Source organism: Crassostrea angulata, chromosome 7 (assembly GCF_025612915.1).
Source record: "Crassostrea angulata isolate pt1a10 chromosome 7, ASM2561291v2, whole genome shotgun sequence".
Classification (NCBI taxonomy): domain Eukaryota; kingdom Metazoa; phylum Mollusca; class Bivalvia; order Ostreida; family Ostreidae; genus Magallana; species Magallana angulata.
Window position 1 is genome coordinate 45,732,864 of NC_069117.1, and position 22,680 is coordinate 45,755,543.

General features: G+C 33.0%; 1 long non-coding RNA gene across 1 annotated transcript; it reads right to left on the reverse strand.

Moving 5' to 3' along the window:
• Nucleotides 1-7,250: 7,250 nt before the first annotated feature.
• LOC128191810 (uncharacterized) lies at nucleotides 7,251-12,195 on the reverse strand. The gene is made up of 2 exons (XR_008244460.1): nucleotides 12,050-12,195; nucleotides 7,251-7,543 (listed from the first exon to the last, which is right to left on the reverse strand). It is a non-coding gene; the product is annotated as an uncharacterized LOC128191810 (long non-coding RNA).
• Nucleotides 12,196-22,680: the final 10,485 nt, after the last annotated feature.

The following is a 22,680-nucleotide window of genomic DNA, read 5'->3' on the forward strand; positions in this document are numbered from 1 at the left end:
TGCAATTTTAGTTAAAAAATGATATTTTAAAAAATTTAATTCAGTAAACATAAACAAAAGCCCCAGGTGGATTCGAACTCATCACCTGCGGTTCACAAGCCTGAAACTTTAACCACTGAGCTATTACGATATACATATGAATCGATTGATACAAATACTTTAACAAAACATTTAAATCGCCATCTTGTGGCGTAGTGTCTTAAAAAGTATAAGTCTCGGTGTAGTGAAGTACCTTAAAGGTAAAATCGTTAAACAAAACAAAATTAAGGAAGAAAAAATAATCGGCACTCGGGGATGGAGCCCGGGTCGCCTGGGCACAAGTCCAACACTCTAACGACTGAGCTACGCGGACTCTCGCTTCAGAACTTATGAACTCAAAATCTCAGGAATGCCTGGATCGATTTTAACACGAATTTCATATTCTGAAGTGTTTAAAGCGTCTCTATCGAATAAAAACATAAATAAAATTCAAATCTAAAAATTTGAAAAATTAAGGTTTTTCATTTCCTTCCGGTGACGACCGGAAGTGACGGCGGACGTTCGGATATGCGAAGGGCACTGCGGCCGTTCATTCTCTACCTTCTCTGAAAATTTGAAGGTTCTATCGTAAATACTTTTAGCAAAAACGTAAAATCTTCAATTTCTCGGTACCGGAAGTGATGACCAAAAAAAGCCCGCGTACTTTTCTTACAAATTTTGTCATGAATAAGATCTGAAAAATTCATGAAAATTGGCTGAAGCATTTTTGAGAAAACGTGACAGAAAAAAAACCCAATAAAAATAATAGTAACTAGATACGATCTCGTTACGAGTAACGAGTAGGTCTTCCGTTCAATTTTTTAAACGATTCGATTAAAATATCAATGAAATTTCAGAATTCTCCCTCAACCACCTCCTTTTAGATAATGTATACGATTGTCAATATCCTTTAAAATGCTTAACAAAGAGTTTTGCTTTTTAACATACAGCACATTAAAGATTTAAGATTTTAGTCCCCTAAAATCTCTAATTACGTCATCAATGGGTTTTACAAACGGATATTGCTGCTATCAACAATTTTGCTTCTATAATACATTACAAAATCTTGATCATTTTTAAGGTATGAGTAATAGAGTTTAGGAGTCTATTGGCCCCTAATTTAAGGGGCCAGCCCCTTTTTCTTGATTTTATACGAAAGGTCTCATGAATACTAACATTTTTTGTTCTTACATCCATCTAAAATTGTTGATCACTTTTGAGATACAAATGATTGAATATTTTAGGGGCCAGCCCTCTAGATCCTTAATGGGGACAGAAATTTGTGTTTTGATAAGGGTAATCAATTTAAATCATTTTTTCAAACATTTTCTCTTCTATGATGTCTAACAAAATATGTATACTTCTCTAGTTATATTGCGTCCAAGTTTAAGTACTTTGGCCCCTAAAAATCCCTAATTACGTAATAAATGGGCCTGGCAATGATTTTTTCAAATAGATATTGGTACGATCAACAACTTTGCTTCTATAATGCATTACAAAATCTTTATCGTTTTTAAGTTACTTGTAATAAAGTTTACGGAGGCCTTGGCCCCTAAGAAAAGGGGCCAGCCCCTTTTTCTTGATTTGTTTGAAAAGGTCTGAAGAATACAAATATTTTTTGTTCTTACACCCATGTAAAATTGTTGATCATTTTTGAGATACAAATGATTGAATATTTTAGGGGCCAGCCCTCTAGATCCCTATTGGGGACAGACATTGGTGTTTTGATTAATGGAATCGATTAAAATCATTTATTCAAACATTTTCTCTTCTATGATGTCTAACAAAATATGTATACTTCTCTAGTTATTTCTCGTCAAAGTTTAAGTACTTTGGCCCCTAAAAATCCCTAATTACGTAATAAATGGGCGTGGCAATAATTTTTTCTAATAGATATTGGTACAATGAGCAACTTTGCTTCTATAATGCTTTACAAAATCTTTATCGTTTTTAAGTTATTTGTAATAGAGTTTATGACTATCTTGGCCCCTAATTTAAGGGGCCAGCCCCTATTTCTTGATTTTGTTGAAAAGAACTTTTGATTATCTACCACTTTTGTTCTATATGTTTTAACAAAATATCAACTCATAAAAAGATACAGATCAAAACGTATGAAAACTTTGATTCGAAATTCGTACCCAATTTTCGAGCCTAGGCGAGCTCATAGAAATGGCGCCATTGGCGCCAAAAAACTACATTGTGCACAACTTCAGCCTATAGTCTACCTATCCTGAAAATTTCATATTCCTATCTCTGATAGTCACTGAGTTTATGTCTGCACAAAATTAGTCGTAAAAACCGGAAGTGCCGATTTCAAAATTTAAAAAAACTTCTAGAATTATGACCACTGGCAATCTTCTGAGAAAAAATGGTCGAAATCGGCCGAATAGTTTTCGAGAAATCGCATGCACAAAATTTGTGGAAAATAATAATAATAATAATAATAACTAGATACGATCTCGTTGCGAGCAACGAGGAGGTCTTCCGTCCGATTTTTAGAAGAAAATATGACATCATCGACTTTTGATTTTCGACATCAAAACATGATATCGAAAAAGGAGTGAAGTACTAATGCTTTAAAGTATTGCTTTTTAGTTCTTTTTAGCTCTATTACATTGCATTTCAAAATACTTGCATTTCTCCCAAATAAGATTGAAAAGATTAAACTTGTTAAATCCGGTCCCTAAAAACCCTAATTGGGTAACGCAAGAGCAAATCATCATATTGTTAGGATATATAGACGTATTATACTTAATCTAGCTTTAATAACCTTTCACAAGATGGCTCTCATTAAAGGGCTATAGATAAGAAATTTAGAGCCCTTTGATCCCCCTAATTTAAAGGGCCAGCCCCTTTTTCTTGGAATCAAATGAAAGGACATTTAATTCTGAACACATTATGTCAACAAGTGTTTAAAAATTCATTATCGTTCTAGAGATATATGAGAAAGAAGGTTTTAGGGGCCGATCCCTTATCTCCTTAAAGGGGCCGTTTAACGAAATTTTGAAGGTTGCATTTTGTTAAGAACATTAATTTGAACAACTTTTCTTCTGTATTGCATTACAAAATATTTTTCCTTTCTGAGATATGGGTGATCGAAATTTTGGACTTTTGGCCCCTAAAAACCCTTAATTACGTAACACATAATGAAATCATTACATTGCTTGGATACATAACTGTGAGAACAACATATTTGCTTCTAAAACCTTTCACATAATATCTCTCAGTAAAGGGCTACAGATTAAAGACTTTAGAGCCCTTTGGTCCCCTTATTTGAGGGGCCAGCCCCTTTTTCTTCATATTAAATGAAAGGTCATTGAATTCTAAACAATTTTTTTTCAACAAGTGTTTAGAAAACCGATACTGTACTGGAGGTATATAAGAAAGAAGGTTTTAGGGGCCGATCCCTTATCTCCCTATAGGGGCCGTTTAACAAAATGTTGAAGGTTGCTTATTGTTAAGAACATTAATTTGAACAACTTTTCTTCTGTATTGCATTTTAAAATATTTTTCCTTTCTGAGATATGGGTGATCGAAATTTTGGACTTTTGGCCCCTAAAAACCCTTAATTACGCAACACATAATAAAATCATTACATTGGTTGGGTACATAACTGTGAGATAAACATATTTGCTTCTATAACCTTTCACAAAATATCTCTCAGTAAAGGGCTACAGATTCGAGACTTTAGAGCCCTTTAGTCCCCTTATTTGAGGGGCCAGCCCCTTTTTCTTGATTTCATAGAAAAGGTCCTGTAAAAAAAAAACTTTTTTTACATTGCATGTCTTAACAAAATATTTTTTAGAAAAGAGATAATCAAAGAAAACCAGAAAAAATGACGACGTTTTTTCCATCTCAATTTTCGGGTCCAGGCGAGCTTCGGGGCCTTTTAAGTCAGATCAAAATGAAAATAAAATTGCAAATCTACAATCTTTTGTCTACTATCCCTGAAAGTTTGAACTCAATATCTTTTATAGTTTAGGAGAACGTAGAGGGACAAGCGACCCCTCTAAAAATCGCTAAAACGTCAAATTCTCAAAAACGGAAGTGACGTCATCAATATGATAAAAAACCTATAAGGTTTAGATCATTATCTATCAGATTTAAAAGTTTCATGAAAATAGGTCGAGCCGTTTCTGAGAAATCGCGTGCACAAAATTTGTAAGAAAAAAAATTAAAATAATAATAATAATAGGGAAAAAGAAACCGAAGAATAACAATAAGGTCTTCCGTTGGAAACGGAAGACCTTAATAACTAGAGCAAAGCTCGTTGCAAAGCAACGCGTGGGTCTTCCGTTAATGTCGGAAGTAAAGCTGGAAGTTCCTGTAAGAAGCAGAGCTCTTAAACCAATAACAAGAGTAACTAAAATAAAAAGATGAAAAATCGAATTATTCCTGGTACGACTTAACAAAATCAGAATGATTTTAAGTACGACTTAACAAAAACCTTTCTGATTTCAAGAACGACTTAACAAAAAAATCCGAATGTGTCCAAGTACGACTTAACAATTATTTTTGGTACGAGTTAATATTACTTTGAACATTACGCTATTTTTTAAACCAAGGACGCAGAATCAAAATTTCCGGAAAAATCAATTTTTAAACCCCGATATCTCTGCAATGCATCGTCCGATTTTAAAACGGCTTTCAGTGTTAGATTCAGCTTAATAAGCTCTACAAAATACATATACATTTTTGATAAAATCAGAAAATTCATTTTTTCGAAAATTTTGTTTTACTTCCGGTTTCGACCGGAAGTGATAGATTTTTATTTCCAGCCTTATTACAGAGGTAAATCGATCAAATCATAACCATTCAAAATTTCAAGCCTCTATCTTAAAGCGTTTTTGAGAAAAGTCCGGGACAAAATGACTTTTTGAAATTTTTAAAAATGACGTCACGTCAAAACGGGAGTGACGTTTTCTTCAAAACTTTAATATTTTTGAGGGACGCCAACTTACAAAAATCTCTGAAAATTTCATCAAAATCGGTTAAACATTTTTTGAGTTATGAAGCAAAAAAGGAGTCAGAAGAAAAGAAAAAGAATAATAACTAGAGCAAAGCTCGTTGCAAAGCAACGAGTGGGTCTTCCGTTAATGTCGAAAGTAAAGCTAGAAGTTCTTGTAAGAAGCAGAGCTCTTAAACCAATAACAAAAGTAGTTAAAATAAAAGGATGAAAAAATCGAATTATTCCTAGTACGACTTAACAAAACCCGAATAATTTTACGTACGACTTAACAAAACCTTTCTGATTTCAAGAACGACTTAACAAAAAAATCCGAATGTGTTACAGTACGACTTAACAATTTATTTTTAGGTACAAGTTAATTTAACCAAGAACTTGATACTAATTTCTTAACCAAAAACGCGGAATCAAAATTTCCGGAAAAATCATTTTTTGAACTCGTATATCTCTGTAATGCATCGTCCGATTTTAAAACGGCTTTCAGTGTTAGATTCAGCTTAATAAGCTCTATAAAACACATATTCATTTTTGAATTGATCAGAAAATTTATTTTTTCGAAAAATTTGATTCCCTTTCGGTTTCGACTGGAAGTGACAGATTTTCATTTCCAGCCTTATTACAGAGGTAAATCGATTAAATCATAACCATTGAAAATTTCAAGCCTCTATCTTAAAGCGTTTTTGAGAAACGCCGCGGACAAAATGACTTTTTGAAAATTTTAAAAATGACGTAACGTAAAAACAGAAATGACGTTTTCAAAGAAACTCCACAAACTTTGAGGTATTATAGTTGCACACAACCTCTGAAAATTTCATCAAAATCGGTTGTAAACTTTTTGAGTTATAAAGCCGAAAAGGAGTCAGAAAAAAAAATAAAAAGAATAATAATAACTAGAGCAAAGCTCGTTGCAAAGCAACGAGTGGGTCTTCCGTTAATGTAAAGAGTAAAGCTTGATGTTCCTGCAAGAAGCAGAGTGTTTAAATAAAAAACAAGAGCAACTAAAACTAAAAGATAAAAAATACGAACGATACTATGTACGAATTAACAAAAACCTTAACGATTCTAAGAACGACTTAACAAAAAAAATAATTCCGAAGGTGTCAACGTACTTAACAAAAATCGAATTATTTTTGGTACGAGTTTGAACTTTAATGGGCAAATGGGCCACATCGCTCACCTGAGGAACAATAGGTATGATAAAATCAGCTTAATGGAGTCACAATGCAAACTATCTGGACAATGTACAATAATACATGTAGATCCTGTTTAAATAAAATTCATCCCCCCCCCTAAATATTCTTATGTTTATGATCATTAGTTCCTTTACTAAAAGGATGATTTTATATTGATTTTATAGTCATATTGCATGTTGAGTATTGCAGTTCTCAAAAAGATCCTTAACAATAGTTTATATATGGGATATAAACCTACATCAAACTCTGAACCTTCTTGTGAGGCCAAAGAACTGTCCTGGGGCCAAAGTCTTAACAATTATAAAGAATCATCTGGCTGATTAGTTTCAGAGAAGAAGATTTTTAAATATTTACTCTATATATTCCTATGTTAAACTTTGACCCCCCCCCCCACCCATTGTGGCCCAAACCTACCCCGGGGTCATGATTTTCACAACTTTGTATCTACACTACCTGAGGATGCTTCCACATAAGTTTCAGCTTTCCTGGCTGATTAGTTTCTGAGAAAAAGATTTTTAAAGATTTTCTCTATATATTCCTATGTAAAAATCCATTCCCCCATTGTGGCCCCACCATACCACCTGGGACTATGATTTGAACAAACTTGAATCTACACTACCTGAGGATGCTTCCACTTTAATTTTAGCTTTTCTAGCCTAATAGTTTTTGAGAAGAAGATTTTAAAAGATGTTCTCTATATATTCCTATGTAAAACTTGATCCCCCTTTTGTGGCCCCTCCCTATCCCTGGGGACAATGATTTGAACAAACTTGAATCTACACTACCTGAGGATGCCTCCACACAAGTTTAAGCATTTCAGGCCGAATAGTTTTTGAGAAGAAGGTTTTTGAAAAATACCAACAAATTTTCAACAATTCTCAATTATCTCCCCTTTAAAGAGGGTGTGGCCCTTCATTTGAACAAACTTGAACCCCCTTCACCTAGTGGTGCTTAGTGCCAAATTTGGTTGAAATCTGCCCAGTGCTTCTTGAGAAGAAGATGAAAATATGAAAAGTTTACAACAATGACAACGACAAATTGGCTCAGGTGAGCTAAAAATAAAATAAAGGAAACATAATTGCATACTTTTATTGAAAAACAAATTTTCACAGCTAACAATTGTAAATTACTTTAAACAGCCATAATTTTGTTTGTTATAATTTCTTATCAAACACAAACTACATCAAGGCATGATGCTTTCTTAAAGTTCCATTACAGTAACTGTTCATTAATTATCCGATTTAATTTGAATTACTGGTAAATAGTCTGTAGAACACAATAAGGAATATGCATGTGGGTAGAGGTGACAGGTTAACCTCAAGAGCTGAAAAGAATCAACAGGTAAAAACCATGTGGCCACCAATAGCTGAAATTAAAAAAATCAATAGGCAGTGTTAATACATGTACCGGTACTAATAATAGCTGTGTTTACATTAACACATGCATAGTATTTCTGTAAAAAAAAATACACTGAACATGCATGCAGTGTAATTAGTATGACATATCCCGATTCATGACATTAGATGGCACAGGACAGTTTTTTTTTATACATTTCATTGTAGCCTAGGGACGTGTGTCTTCGGAACCCTGTAACTAGAATTTCCTCAGTTCCCATTCACCACAAATACCTTTAATTCACTCTTTATAAGGCCAATCACCAATTTCTGAAGAAAATTACTAGTCAAAACCTGTAAAGTTTTCTACATACTGGTTTTTATGAGATATTGACCCTTCCATATTTTGCTAATTTTTCAGCTTTTTAGACCTCCCCCAGCCAATTCCCTGCAAAGGTTTGACCTTCTGTACCATGTGCATGTTGCACCATCACATGTCAGAAACTTACCGGTGTTTAGTTTATAATATCCCATCCACCTACTTTTTGTGTTATTTACCCTCCCATCTGTAACTTGCATTTTCACTGTCTAAAGTCAACACAACAGTCATAGCCACAGATTTCGCATTTTACTTCTGAATCTCATGTACCTAACATATGGGGCCTACATATTGAATATCAATTTCAACAAGAGATATCCCTCTAACTAATGATAATCATTAAAAATCATTTCATGAATTTTAGCAACACTCATGAGCCTTCAAGTACAGCAACTCTCAATTTTACAAAAATATTGACGGGTACTTTATCCGAAACTGTCCCTTGCTACCTTTAACTTACACTAACATTCTCTGAAAAGTCATCTTGTCTTAAACTTACAAAGCTTATGCTATTCTGAGAAAAAGTATACCTCATTTTGCCAATTCCATTAAGGATTAAGAAAAATATGGCCATTTAAGTGAACCCAGCATTTCCACTTTCCTCTATTTAACACAGATTCATAAGGCTCTCCATAAATAAAGCATCTTTACCTAATCTTTTAGAGGTCAACTGTTGTTCAACCTCCCTAAATAAGAAACCTTATTCAAAACTACATACATATACATGATATTATCATGACAAAAGCATCACATCACTTAGAAATACCCTTACATGTATACCCTCCCCCTATTTTTTGATTTTCCTAAGAAGCATTAGTTTGAACACTTTAAAGTAGATCCAGTGTTCTGTAATGTCATACTTTTTTGTAAAACTTTGAGTTCTTTAAAATTTGTGCAAGATAGTTTTATCTATTTTATGCGAATATAATAACACAGAAGTAATTAGAATTATTGGTAGGTTCAAGATATTTTCGCAGCTTAATTTTATGCAAAATTTCCAATTTCTTTTACATTTTATCGATGCTAAGGGGAAATAACTCTTTTTCTTACTTTTCTATCAGTTGTATGTCTAAATGCCATAGTTTTTCTTATTCCAACAATGAATTTTAAAAGATTTTTGTAGTTTTAGTTTTCTGATAAAGTTGACAATAAAATTAAACAAGATAAACAAATTTCTGCCTACAAAATTTTTATTTTTAACCAAAAAAATATGGTTTTCTGATGCTAAAATGTGCTTTAGTTTATGTTTATCTGGCATCTCAAAAAGTGTGATGACATGTATATTTTTTCTAACAATTGATGAAATTAAAGTCTATTAAGTTGAAATCAATTCGGTTTTTCAACTTTCATCAGAGAATTTTACGAGTATGGAGTTACCTTAACCTAATATTATGAAACTTGTGGCAATTCCCTTGAGTCATTTCTCACACATATTTGAAAACAACCATAACTGATATTGAAAATTGATCTTTTCTTGATAAATGGATGAAATGTAACATTATTTTTTCACAAAAAGACATGCCGCCATACATGTGATTTCTTGTTTTCATGAAACAGTAAGCTTGTAATCATATTTAGTGAATATCTTATTTATTCTGGTTTCTAGTCTCCTTTTAACTTTGCTAAAATAGTAAGACCTACAAGTGTGATGTCTGCTCTTTATTAAAATGAAATTCAAACACAACTGGGAACCTGGGGACGGATGAGAATTCCATGATAATTAAATGTTCAAATTTTTACATGTTTTCCTACATTTTTGATGCATATATACAATAAAAGGGTAAAAATATGTTGTTTCTTGATCATTTCGAGAGTAATTATTATAGCAGATGTTATTTCAAGGTCAAATGTACATTTACATATCCAACATGTAATGGAAATGGAGACAATTGGAAAGAGGGGGTGGCTTTTTGAATTCTGTGAATATATCTAAAATATCACTTTTGGATAGGAAGGAGCAAAAACTTGAGTTTTTTGACATATTGTATACTTTGATAACTGCATTTGTCCACATGTGAATTTTATTTGAAAGAAAAATATGCTGTTTTAAAAAAATTGGGTTATATAAGTCAGGTTGTCTAATGTTATTTCATGAAATCAGACAGCAAAATTGCTGCAAATTTATCATTTAAATAATTCAATTGATCAAAACTCTTTTACAGTATTAATTCTTATCTCGGTAATTAACTTAAGCCTATTAATTGTCATCAGGATAGGAAATACCTACTTTCTAAGCCAATTTACTCTAGTGGTGGTCATTCTACACATTTAAAAGGGAGTTACTTCCCTTGTATATTATAGCTAATAAATCATGTAATGACATATATAACCAACAAAATCATCCATTTTCCCAAAATAGACTACTTTTGGTACAAAATTCACTCAAAATTACAGTTAAATGAGAAATCTGAAAATACCATATAGTCTTGAAACTTACACTAACATTCTCTGAAAAGTCATCTTGTCTTAAACTTACAAAGCTTATGCTATTCTGAGAAAAAGTATACCTCATTTTGCCAATTCCATTAAGGATTAAGAAAAATATGGCCATTTAAGTGAACCCAGCATTTCCACTTTCCTCTATTTAACACAGATTCATAGGGCTCTTCATAAATAAAGCATCTTTACCTAATCTTTTAAAGGTCAACTGTTGTTCAACCTCCCTAAATAAGAAACCTTATTCAAAACTACATACATATACATGATATTATCATGACAAAAGCATCACATCACTTAGAAATACTCTTACATGTATACCATCCCCCTATTTTTTGATTTTCCTAAGAAGCATTAGTTTGAACACTTTAACCAAATATTATGAAATTTAAATGCTTCTATTCTGATCAATTGAATTTTTAAGCAGCGTGAAATTAAAACCATCGCAATCGATACCTTAGTAAAAATCATGAAATTTTAACACGGTGGAATTAAAACGACTTACAGTATTTCATCTGAACAGCCTCAAAGTATAATTTTCTGCTATTATACCATTTTTTATTAAATGAATTCTACTGGGTTTTTTTTGCAAATAAATTTAGCGAGGATTTTTTTCTCTTTTCTTATTAATGACAGGTTTTAAAAACAATATTATGTTTAGTATGTATAAAATTCCATAAACAATTTTTCAAAGCTTTGGATTTTAGTTGCACAATGAAAAAATGAGGGATTGCACGATAATACATGCTCATTTTGAAATTTAAAGCATTGTTGATTTCTTTTACTAGATAGAGATATGCACAAAATGATGTTGCTCTGTGATGCTTTGCCAAGATTAAAAGCATGAGAGAGAGAGAGAGAGAGAGAGAGAGAGAGAGAGAGAGAGAGAGAGAGAGAGAGAGAGAGATCTGAGGCACATGTAGTAAAAATTATTACATACATTAGTCTTACTGTAAAAATTGTTTACAATGTAGATGTGTTCTGCATGTAAAGTTTACCTAAAATGAATCAATAAAATTTAATATATATAAAAGATAAACTAATCTCAAAGAGTTTACAATGGTTCTGTGAAATAATCAAATCTTGAGAAAAATGTTTTATAGATATCAGGGAACATAAATCTAAAATCTGAACTTAAAGTTCTTTTCATCTTGCACTCTGTTTTACATGTTTTACATACAGGCAATAATCATATATAACGGCGAGCCAGACAAAAGTTATAATTTTAATTAGACTGAATATTTACCATGTCAAATATATTTATTTATTAAGCACAAGCCTGTCTGAGTTCTTTAATTCATTAATTAAGTGAAGGTGATATGGTAAAGATCTGCTATATTCAAATATTTAGGGTAAAGTTATCATCATGTAAACATACACTCTAATTACAACATTCTACTCTTGTGTGCCTTTGGACCCCCAGCCCTTTTAACTGCACATTTTTACAGTGTGTGGTGTGTTGTTCAATACAAAATAAGACATACATGTACATAATAATAAATAGAAATTCAAAAGAGTAGTGTGCAAAACATACACGTGAAAATACATTGGACAGATAATATCCCGAGATTTCTCTGACTCAAATGCCCGCTTTTATATTGTTACGCACGTCAAAAGCGCTTAAGCGGAGGTTAGAGTCAGAGGAAGGTCGGAATAGATTGAAAAGTGCACAAACACTTTGAAAAGAAAAAGTCAATACGATATATCCTGTATTGAAACATACCTTTATAATCTGTCATACGTTAGTTGAGCTGAAATTTCCACTATCGCCGCCTTGCAGGCCATTCTTCTGACACACCGCTATGATCAGCTGTTGTTCGCAGCGCGCAGTCAAAACATGGCGAGTTGACATGGTGAATCGTACGATAATTATTTCGATTAAAACTATTAAGACTAATAAAAAACTAACAACGTAATTATCGACCGAATTAACGAAATTGTTTCAATAAACATTCTGATTAACTATATAAAAAAGGAGTTCGGTTTTATGACCTGTACGAAATCTTTTCAGCAGGAGTTACTTTCAGTGTGAATTTTGCACTATTTTTTAAACCAATAACGAGGAATCAACATTTCCGGAAAAATCAATATTTAAACCGCGATATCTCTGCAATGCAGTATCCGATTTTAAAACGAATTTAAGTTTTGTATTAAGCTTTGCAAACTCTACAATATGCATCTAATTTTATGTTTTTTTATAAAGTTTTATTATCAGTACGAATTGTTACAGTAGAAGTTACTTTCAGTGTGAATTTTGCACTATTTTTAAAACCAAGAACGCGGCATCAAAATTTCCGGGAAAATCAGTTTTTAAACCCCGATATCTCTTTATTGCATCCTCCAAATTTCAAACAGTTTTCAGCATTAGATTCAGCATAAAAAGCTCTACAAACTACGTATACGTTTTTTGTTTGATCAAAAAATTCAATTTTTCGAAAAATTTGATTCGCTTCCGGTTTCGACCGAAAGTGACGAATATTTATCATATAGCCTCATTACAGAGGTAAATCGACCAAATCATAACCATTGAAAATTTCAAGCCTCTATCTTTAAGCATTTTTGAGAAAAGTCCCGGACAAAATGACTTTTTTAAAATTTTAAAAATGACGTAACGTCAAAACGGGAGTGACGTTGTCTTTAAAATTTTAACATCTTTGAGGGACGATATCTTGCTAAAATCTCTGGAAATTTCATTGAAATCGGTTGAAAACTTTTTGAGTTATGAAGCAAAAAAGGAGTCAGAAAAAAAAGAAAAAGTATAATAATAATAAAAAGAAACCGAAGAAAAACAAAAGGGTCTTCCGTTCCGGAAACGGAAGACCCTAATAATAATAGAAAGAAACAATAGAATAACAAGAGGGTCTTCCGTTGAAAACGGAAGACCCTAATAAAAAGAAACAATAGAATAACAAGAGGGTCTTCCGTTGGAAACGGAAGACCCTAATAATAAAAAGAAACCGAAGAAAAACAAAAGGGTCTTCCGTTGGAAAACGGAAGACCCTAATAATAATACTAGAGCAAAGCTCGTTGCAAAGCAACGAGTGGGTCTTCCGTTAATGACGGAAGTAAAGCTGAAAGTTCCTGTAAGAAGCAGAGCTCTTTAACCGATAACAAGAGTAACTAAAATAAAAAGATAAAATAAATCGAATTATTCCTGGTACGACTTAACCAAATACGAATTATTTTAAGTACGACTTAACAAAAACCTTTCCGATTTCAAGAACGACTTAACAAAAAAAATCCGAATGTGTTCAAGTACGACTTAACAATTATTTTTGGTACGAGTTAATTTTACTTTGAACATTACGCTATTTTTTAAACCAAGAAAGCGGAATCAAAATTTCCGGAAAAATGAATTTTTAAACCCCGATATCTCTGTTATGCATCGTCCGATTTTAAAACGGCTTTCAGTGTTCGATTCAGCTTAATAAGCTCTACAAAAAAAATGTTCGTTTTTGATTTGATCAGAAAATTCATTTTTTCGAAAAATTTGTTTCACTTCCGGTTTCGACCAGAAGTGTCAGATTTTCATTTCGAGCCTTATTACAGAGATAAATTGACCAAATCATAACCGTTGAAAATTTCAAGCCTCTATCTTAAAGCGTTTTTGAGAAACGCCGCGGACAAAATGACTTTTTGAAAATTTTAAAAATGACGTAACGTAAAAACGGAAGTGACGTTGTCAAGAAAACTTTTACATCTTTGAGGGATAATAGTTTTACATTATCTCTGAAAATTTCATCAAAATCGGTTGGAAACTTTTTGAGTTATAAAGCCGAGAAGGAGTCAGAAAAAAAAGAAAAAGTATAATAATAAAAAGAAACCGAAGAATAACAAGAGGGTCTTCCGTTGAAAACGGAAGACCCTAATAATAGAAAGAAACAATAGAATAACATGAGGGTCTTCCGTTGGAAACGGAAGACCCTAATAATAACTAGAGCAAAGCTCGTTGCAAAGCAACGAGTGGGTCTTCCGTTAATGTCAGAAGTAAAGCTGGAAGTTCCTGTAAGAAGCAGAGCTCTTAAACCAATAACAAGAGTAATAAAAAGAAAAAGATGAAAAAATCGAATTATTCCTGGTACGACTTAACAAAATCAGAATGATTTTAAGTACGAATTAACAAAAACCTTTTTGATTTTAAGAACGACTTAACAAAAAAATCCGAATGTGCTTAAGTACGACTTAACAATTATTTTTGGTACGAGTTAACTTTACGATAAACATTATGCTATTTTTTAAACCAAGGACGCGGAATCAAAATTTCCGGAAAAATCAATTTTTAAACCCTGATATCTCTGTAATGCATCGTCCGATTTTAAAACGGCTTTCAGTGTTAGATTCAGCTTAATAAGCTCTACAAAACACATATTCATTTTTGATAAAATCAGAAAATTCATTTTTTCGAAAAATTTGTTTCACTTCCGGTTTGGACCGGAAGTGACAGATTTTCATTTTGAGCCTTATTACAGAGGTAAATCGACCAAATCATAACCATTGAAATTTCAAGCCTCTATCTTAAAGCGTTTTTGAGAAAAGTCCGGGACAAAATGACTTTTTGAAATTTTTAAAAATGACGTCACGTCAAAACGGAGGTTACGTTCTCTTTAAAACTTTTACATTTTTGAAGGACGCCAACTTGCAAAAATCTCTGAAAATTTCATCAAAGTCGGTTAAAAACCTTTTGAGTTATGAAGCAAAAAAGGAGTCAGAAGAAAAGAAAAAGAATAATAACTAGAGCAAAGCTCGTTGCAAAGCAACGAGTGGGTCTTCCGTAAATGTCGGAAGTAAAGCTGGAAGTTCCTGTAAGAAGCAGAGCTCTTAAACCAATAACAAATGTAACTAAAATAAAAAGATGAAAAAATCGAATTATTCCTGGTACGACTTAACAAATTACGAATGATTTTAAGTTCGACTTAACAAAAACCTTTCCGATTTCAAGAACGACTTAACAAAAAAAATCCGAATCTGTTCAAGTACGACTTAGCAATTATTTTTGGTACGAGTTAATTTTACTTTAAACATTACGCTATTTTTTAAACCAAGGACGCGGAATCAAAATTTCCGGAAAAATCAATTTTTAAACCCCAATAACTCTGTAATGCATCGTCCGATTTTCAAACAGATTTCAGTGTTAGATTCAGATTTTTAAGCTCTACACAAAATATACATTTTTTTAATTTGATCAAAAAATTTAATTTTTCGAAAAATTTGAATCACTTCCGGTTTCGACCGGAAGTGACAGATTTTCATTTCTCGGCCCTATTACATAAGTAAAATGACAAATGTAAAATCGTTAAAGATTTCAAGCCCGTATCTTCAAGCATTTTTGAGAAAAGTCCCGGACAAAATGACTTTTTAAAAATTTTATAAATGACGTAACGTCAGAATGGAAGTGACGTTGTCTTTAAAACTATAACATCTTTGAGGGACGCCAACATGCTAATATCTCTGAAAGTTTCATTGAAATCGGTTAAAAACTTTTTGAGTTATGAGGCAAAAAAGGAGTCAGAAAAAAAAAGAAAAAGTATAATAATAATAAAAAGAAACCGAAGAAAAACAAAAGGGTCTTCCGTTGGAAAACGGAAGATCCTAATAATAATAATAAAAAGAAACCGAAGAATAACAAGAGGGTCTTCCGTTGGAAACGGAAGACCCTAATAATAAAAAGAAACCGAAGAATAACAAGAGGGTCTTCCGTTGAAAACGGAAGACCCTAATAAGAAACAGTACGAAAACAATAAGGTCTTCCGTTGGAAACGGAAGACCTTAACTAGATACGACCTCGTTACGAGTAACGAGTAGGTCTTCCGTCCGATTTTTTTTTATTTTAAATGATACCATGAAATATTGATACAATTTCATATTTAACACCCCCCCCCGCCCCACCAAAAAAAAATTTATTAAAATATTGGATAAAAATCTCTAATTACGTCAAACATGGGCCTGACGATGATTTTTTTTCAAACCGATAATGTAGTGTTCATCAACTTTGATTCTATAATGCATAACAACATATTTATCGTTTTTAAGTTATTCGTAATAGACTTTACGAGTCTCTTGGTCCCTAATTAAAGGGGCCAGCCCCTTTTTCTTGATTTTATTGGAAAGAACTTTTGATTATCTACCACTTTTGTTATATATTATTTAACAAAATGTCAACTGATAAAAAGATACAAATCAAAACGTATGACAATTTTGAATGAAAATTCGTACCCAATTTTTGTGCCTAGGCGAGCTCCAAGAAATGGCGCCACTGGCGTAAAACAATATAATAGTGCACAACTTCAATTTATATACTACCTATCCTGAAAATGTCGTATTCATATCTTTAATAGTTTCTAAGATCAGCTCTGCACAAAATAGGTCGTAAAAAGATAGAAAATCCGCCGTAACTCGGTACCGGAAGTGACGATTTCAAAAATTCAAAAAACATCTAGAATTATGACCTCTGGCAATCATCTGTGAAAAAATGGTCCAAATCGGCTGAATAGTTTCTGAGAAATCGCGTGCACAAAATTTGTGGAAAAAAATAATAAGAAGAAAAAGTACGAAAACAATAAGGTCTTCCGTTGGAAACGGAAGACCTTAAAAAGAAACAAAGCAATAACAAGAAGGTCTTATGTTGGAAACGGAAGACCTTAATAATAGTGAAAAAGAAACAAAGCAATAACAAGAAGGTCTTCCGTTGGAAACGGAAGACCTTAATAATAGTGAAAAAGAAACAAAGCAATAGCAAGAAGGTCTTCCGTTGGAAACGGAAGACCTTAACAGTACGAATACACTAGATACAATCTCGTTACGAGTAACGAGTAGGTCTTCCGTTCAATTTTTTAAACGATACCATTAAAATATCAATGAAACTTCAGAATTTCCACTCAACTTCTCCCTTTCAGATAAGTATCCTTTCTAATGCTTGAAAAAGAGCTTTGCTTTTTCACATACAGCACATTAAAGACTTAAGATTTTAGTCCCCTAAAATCCCTAATGACGTCATCAGTGGGTGTGGCAATGAGTTTCACAAACTAATATTGTTAGGATCAACAACTTTGCTTCTATAATGCTTTACAAAATCTTGATCGTTTTAATGTATTTGTAAGAGACTTTACGAGTGTCTTGGCCCCTTATTGAAAGAGCCAGCCCCTTTCCCTAGAGTTCATTCAAAAGGTCCCACAAATACTAACATTTTTTGTTCTTACAACCACCTAAAATGGTTGTTCATTTTTGAGATACAAATGTTTGAATATTTTAGGGGCCAGTCCTCTAGATCCTTAATGGGGACAGACAGGTGCTTTGATTAATGGAATCGATTAGAATCATCATTGCAAACATTTTCTCTTCTACAATGCTTAACAAAATATGTCTCCTTTTCTAGATATATTGCGTCCAAGTTTAAGTACTTTGGCCCCTTAAAATCCCTAATTTCGTAATAAATGGGCGTGGCAATGATTTTTTTGATAGATATTGTTAATATTGTTACGATCAACATCTTTGCTTCTATAATGTATTACAACATTTTTATCGTTTTTAAGTTATTTGTAATAGAGTTTACAAGTGTCTTGGCCCCGAAAAAAGGGGGCCAGCCCCTTTTTCTTGATTTTGTTGGAAAGAACTTTTGATTATCTACCACTTTTGTTATATATGTCTTAACAAAATATCAACTAATAAAAAGATACTGATCAAAACGTATGAAAATTTTGAATAAAAATTCATACCCAACTTTCGTGCCCAGGCGAGCTCCAAGAAATGGCGCCACTGGCGTAAAACAACATAATAGTGCACAACTTCAAACTATAGACTACCTATCCTAAAAATTTCATAGTCATATCTCTGATAGTTTCTGAGATCAGCTCTGCACAAAATAGGTCGTAAAAATGTACAAAATGGCCGATAAATCGGTACCGGAAGTGACGACAGGAAAAATCTCAAAAATGTATTAAGTTTACCTCAAGTCCCATCTTCTGTGAAAAAAAAGTTGAAATCGGTTGAATAGTTTTCGAGAAATCTCGTGCACAAAATTTGGAAAAAAATAAGAATAAGAAACAGTACGAAAACTAGATCTCGTTACGAGTAACGAGTAGGTCTTCCGTCCGATTTTGTTTTCATATGATACGATGAAATATCGATATTCTCTGCCAAATCTGCGATCTTGGTGAATCTAGGTTCTTTGTCTCGAGACCGAAAACGGACGAACAAAAGAGGTTGATGAAAGCTAGGGTTTTTTTAATACATTTGTTTAGTGTACACTACTGTTAATCGTGGAAGATGAAACACCAAAGATAATCAGTTAAACTTGTGAAAAAAATGAATTGTTTGAAGTCTTCTGGTGAGTACCGGAAGTGACGGTTGACAAAAGAAAACCTGTTAAATATATCTTCAATCGATTGTCTATCATTTATAAAACTTTGTGTCTCAATCACTTACAGTGACTAAAATCTCGCTGGTATCAATTTTGTAGAAAGGCTAGGTACCAAAGATATTTGAAATCTTGATTTTTTTCAAGTTATCTGTAATATAGTTTACGTGTGTCTTGGCCCCTCATTTAAGGGGCCAGCCCCTTTTTCTTGAGTTCAATCGAAAGTTCTCACGAATACTAACATTTTTTGTTCTTACACCCATCTAAAATTGTTGTTCATTTTTGAGATACAAATGATTGAATATTTTAGGGGCCAGCCCTATAGATCCTTAATGGGGACAGACTTTAGAGTTTTGATTAGTGGAATCGATTAGAATCATCAATCCAAACATTTTCTTTTCTACATTGCCTAACAAAATATGTCTCCTTCTCTAGATATATTGCGTCAAAATTTAAGTACTTTGGCCCCTTAAAATCCCTAATTACGTCAAAAATGGGTGTGAAAATGATTTTGCCTGATAAATATTGCTACAATCAACAACTTTGCTTCTATATTGCATTACAAAATTTTGATCGTTTTTAAGTTATTTGTAATAGAGTTTACGAGTGTCTTGGCCCCTAATTTAAGGGTCCAGCCCCTTTTTCTTGATTTTGTTGGAAAGAACGTTTTATTATCTACTACTTTTGTTATATATGTTTCAACAAAATATCAACTGATAAAAAGATACAGATGAAAACGTATGAAAATTTTGAATGAAAATTCGTACCCAATTTTCGTGCCTAGGCGAGCTCCAAGAAATGGCGCCACTGGCGTAAAACAAAATAATAGTGCATAACTTCAGACTATAGACTACCTATCCTGAAAATTTCATAGTCGTATCTCTGATAGTTTCTGAGATCAGCTCTGCACAAAATAGGTCGTAAAAATGTACAAAATGGCCGATAAATCGGTACCGGAAGTGCCGACACAAAAAAATTTCAAAAACGTATGAAGTTTAAATCAAGACTCATCTTCTCTAAAAAAAATGGTCGAAATCGGTCGAATAGTTTTCGAGAAATCTCGAGCACAAAATTTGTGGAAAAAAATAATAATAATAATAATAACTAGATATGACCTCGTTACGAGTAACGAGTAGGTCTTCCGTCCGATTTTTTTTTTTTTAGTTTAAATGATACCATGAAATATCGATACAATTCAAAATTACCCCCCCCCCCCCCCAATTTGAAGATAAAGAATTAAAAACCCTAATTACGTCAAACATGGGCCTGACGATGACTTTTTTAAACCGATAATGTAGAGATCAACAACTTTGATTTTATAATGCATAACAAAATATTTATCGTTTTCAAGTTATTCGTAATGGACTTTACGAGTCTCTTTGTCCTTAATTAAAAGGGCCAGCCCCTTTTTCTTGATTTTATTGGATAGAACTTTTGATTCTCTACTACTTTTGTTCTATATGTCTTAACAAAATATCAACTGATAAAAAGATACTGATCAAAACATATGAACATTTTGATTCGAAATATGTACCCCATTTTCGTGCCTTAGCGAGCTCCAAGGAATAGCGTCACTGGCGCAAAACAACTAAATGGTGCACAACTTCAAACCATGCTCTACCTATCCTGAAAATTTCAAAGTCATATCTCTTATAGTTTCTGAGATCAGCTCTGCACAAAATTGGTCGTAAAAAATTACAAAATCGACCGTAAATCCAGACCGGAAGTGACGACGACAAAAAATTCAAAAACATATAAAATTCAGATAATGTCCCATCATCTGTAAAAAAATTGTTGAGATCGGTTGAGTAGTTTTCGAGAAATCGCGTGCACAAAATTTGGAAAAAAAAAATAATAATAAACAGTACGAAAACAATAAGGTCTTCCGTTGGAAACGGAAGACCTTAACAATCATTAAACAATGAATTTCAAATTATTTGAATCCATAGACATTATCCCGTTACTTAAAATAAATACCTGTATAATTTTTGTGCGCAGTGTACATTTAGCCTCTATCCAATTTACTGCATGTTACTTGTATTAGTTCTTATTCAAATGCTAAAACAGTTGTACTTAAGAGAGAGAGAGAGAGAGAGAGAGAGAGAGAGAGAGAGAGAGAGAGATATTTCATAGTGTTTTATAGTGTTCAGGAAATTAATATATAAGCAACCTATGTCAATAAACGCATGTATTCATGCATGCGTTAATCTATATAATTATGTAAATAAATACTAATCAGTCCTCATTTTAAAGCCATGTAGAATAACGTTTGTGCATTGCTAAGTAAATGTTGTGTGCATAGAGTCAAGAAGATGGCGGCATTTTTTTTATGCCGGCAAAGCGACCCAGTGAACTCTAATGCAGTCGTACTGCAAAGAGCTTCGGCGGCATGTCTTTGATGCTTGCGATGCGACGAGCGTCTGAATTAAGCCAACTGCTGACAGAAACGATCTCTATATTTGTACTAAAAAAGCTGTTATTATCTTTATTAATATAAAAATAAAACGGAAAACAATAAAAACCATCATTTTAAAGATAAAATCATTAAACAAAACAAAATTAGGGAAGAAATATAATCGGCACTTGGGGACGGAACCCGGGTCGCCTGGGCACAAGTCCACCACTCTAACGACTGAGCTACGCGGACCCTCGCTTCAGAACTTTTGAGCTCAAAATCTCGGGAATGCGTGGATCGATTTAAAAACGAATTTCATATTCTGAAGTGTTTTAAGTGTCTCTATCGAATAAAAACATAAATAAAATTCAAGTTCAAAAAATTGAAAAATTAAGGTTTTTCATTTCCTTCCGGTGACGACCGAAAGTGACGGCGGACGTTCGGATATGCGAAGGGCACTGCGGCCGTTCACTCTCTACCATCTCTGAAAATTTGAAGGTTCTATCTTAAATACTTTTTGAGAAAAATCGTGAACAAGCAAAAACGTAAAATCTTTAATACCTCGGTACCGGAAGTGACGATCAAAAAAAGCTCGTGTAATTTTCTTACAAATTTTGTCATGAATAAGAACTGAAAATTTCATGAAAATCGGCTGAAGCATTTTTGAGAAAACGTAGGAGAAAAAAAAAAGAATAATAATAATAATAGAGGAAAAGAATCAAAGCAATAACAATAAGGTCTTCCGTTGGAAACGGAAGACCTTAACTAGATACGATCTCGTTACGAGTAACGAGTAGGTCTTCCGTTCAATTTTTTAAGCGATTCGATTAAAATATCAATGAAATTTCAGAATTCTCCCTCAACCACTTCCTTTTTGATAATGTATACAATTGTCAATATCCTTTAAAATGCTTAACAAAGAGTTTTGCTTTTTAACATACAGCACATTAAGATTTAAGATTTTAGTCCCCTAAAATCTCTAATAAGATCATCAATGGGTTTGGAAATGAGTTTTACAAACTGATATTGCTGCGATCAACAACTTTGTTTCAATAATGCATTACAAAATCTTGATCGTTTTTATGGTATGTGTAATAGAGTATAGGCGTTGCTGGCCCCTAATTTTAGGGGCCAGGCCCTTTTTCTTGGTTTCATACGAAAGGTCTCATACGAAAGGTCTCATGAATACTAACATTTTTCGTTCTTACACCTATCTTAAATTGTTGTTCATTTTTTAGATAAAAATGAGTGAATATTTTAGGGGCCAGCCCTCTAGATCCTTAATGGGGACAGACATTGTTTTTTTGACTAGTGGAATCGATTAGAATCATTAATGCAAACATTTTCTCTTCTACAATGCCTAACAAAATGTTTTCTTCTCTAGATATATTGCGTCAAAGTTTAAGTACTTTGGCCCCTCAAAATCCCTAATTACGTAATAAATGGGCGTGGCATTGATTTTTCTGATAGATATTGTTACGATCAACAACTTTGCTTCTATAATGCATTACAAAATCTTTTTCGTTTTTAAGTTATTTGTAATAGAGTTTACGAGTGTCTTGGCCCCTAATTTAAAGGGCCAGCCCCTTTTTCTTGATTTTGTTGA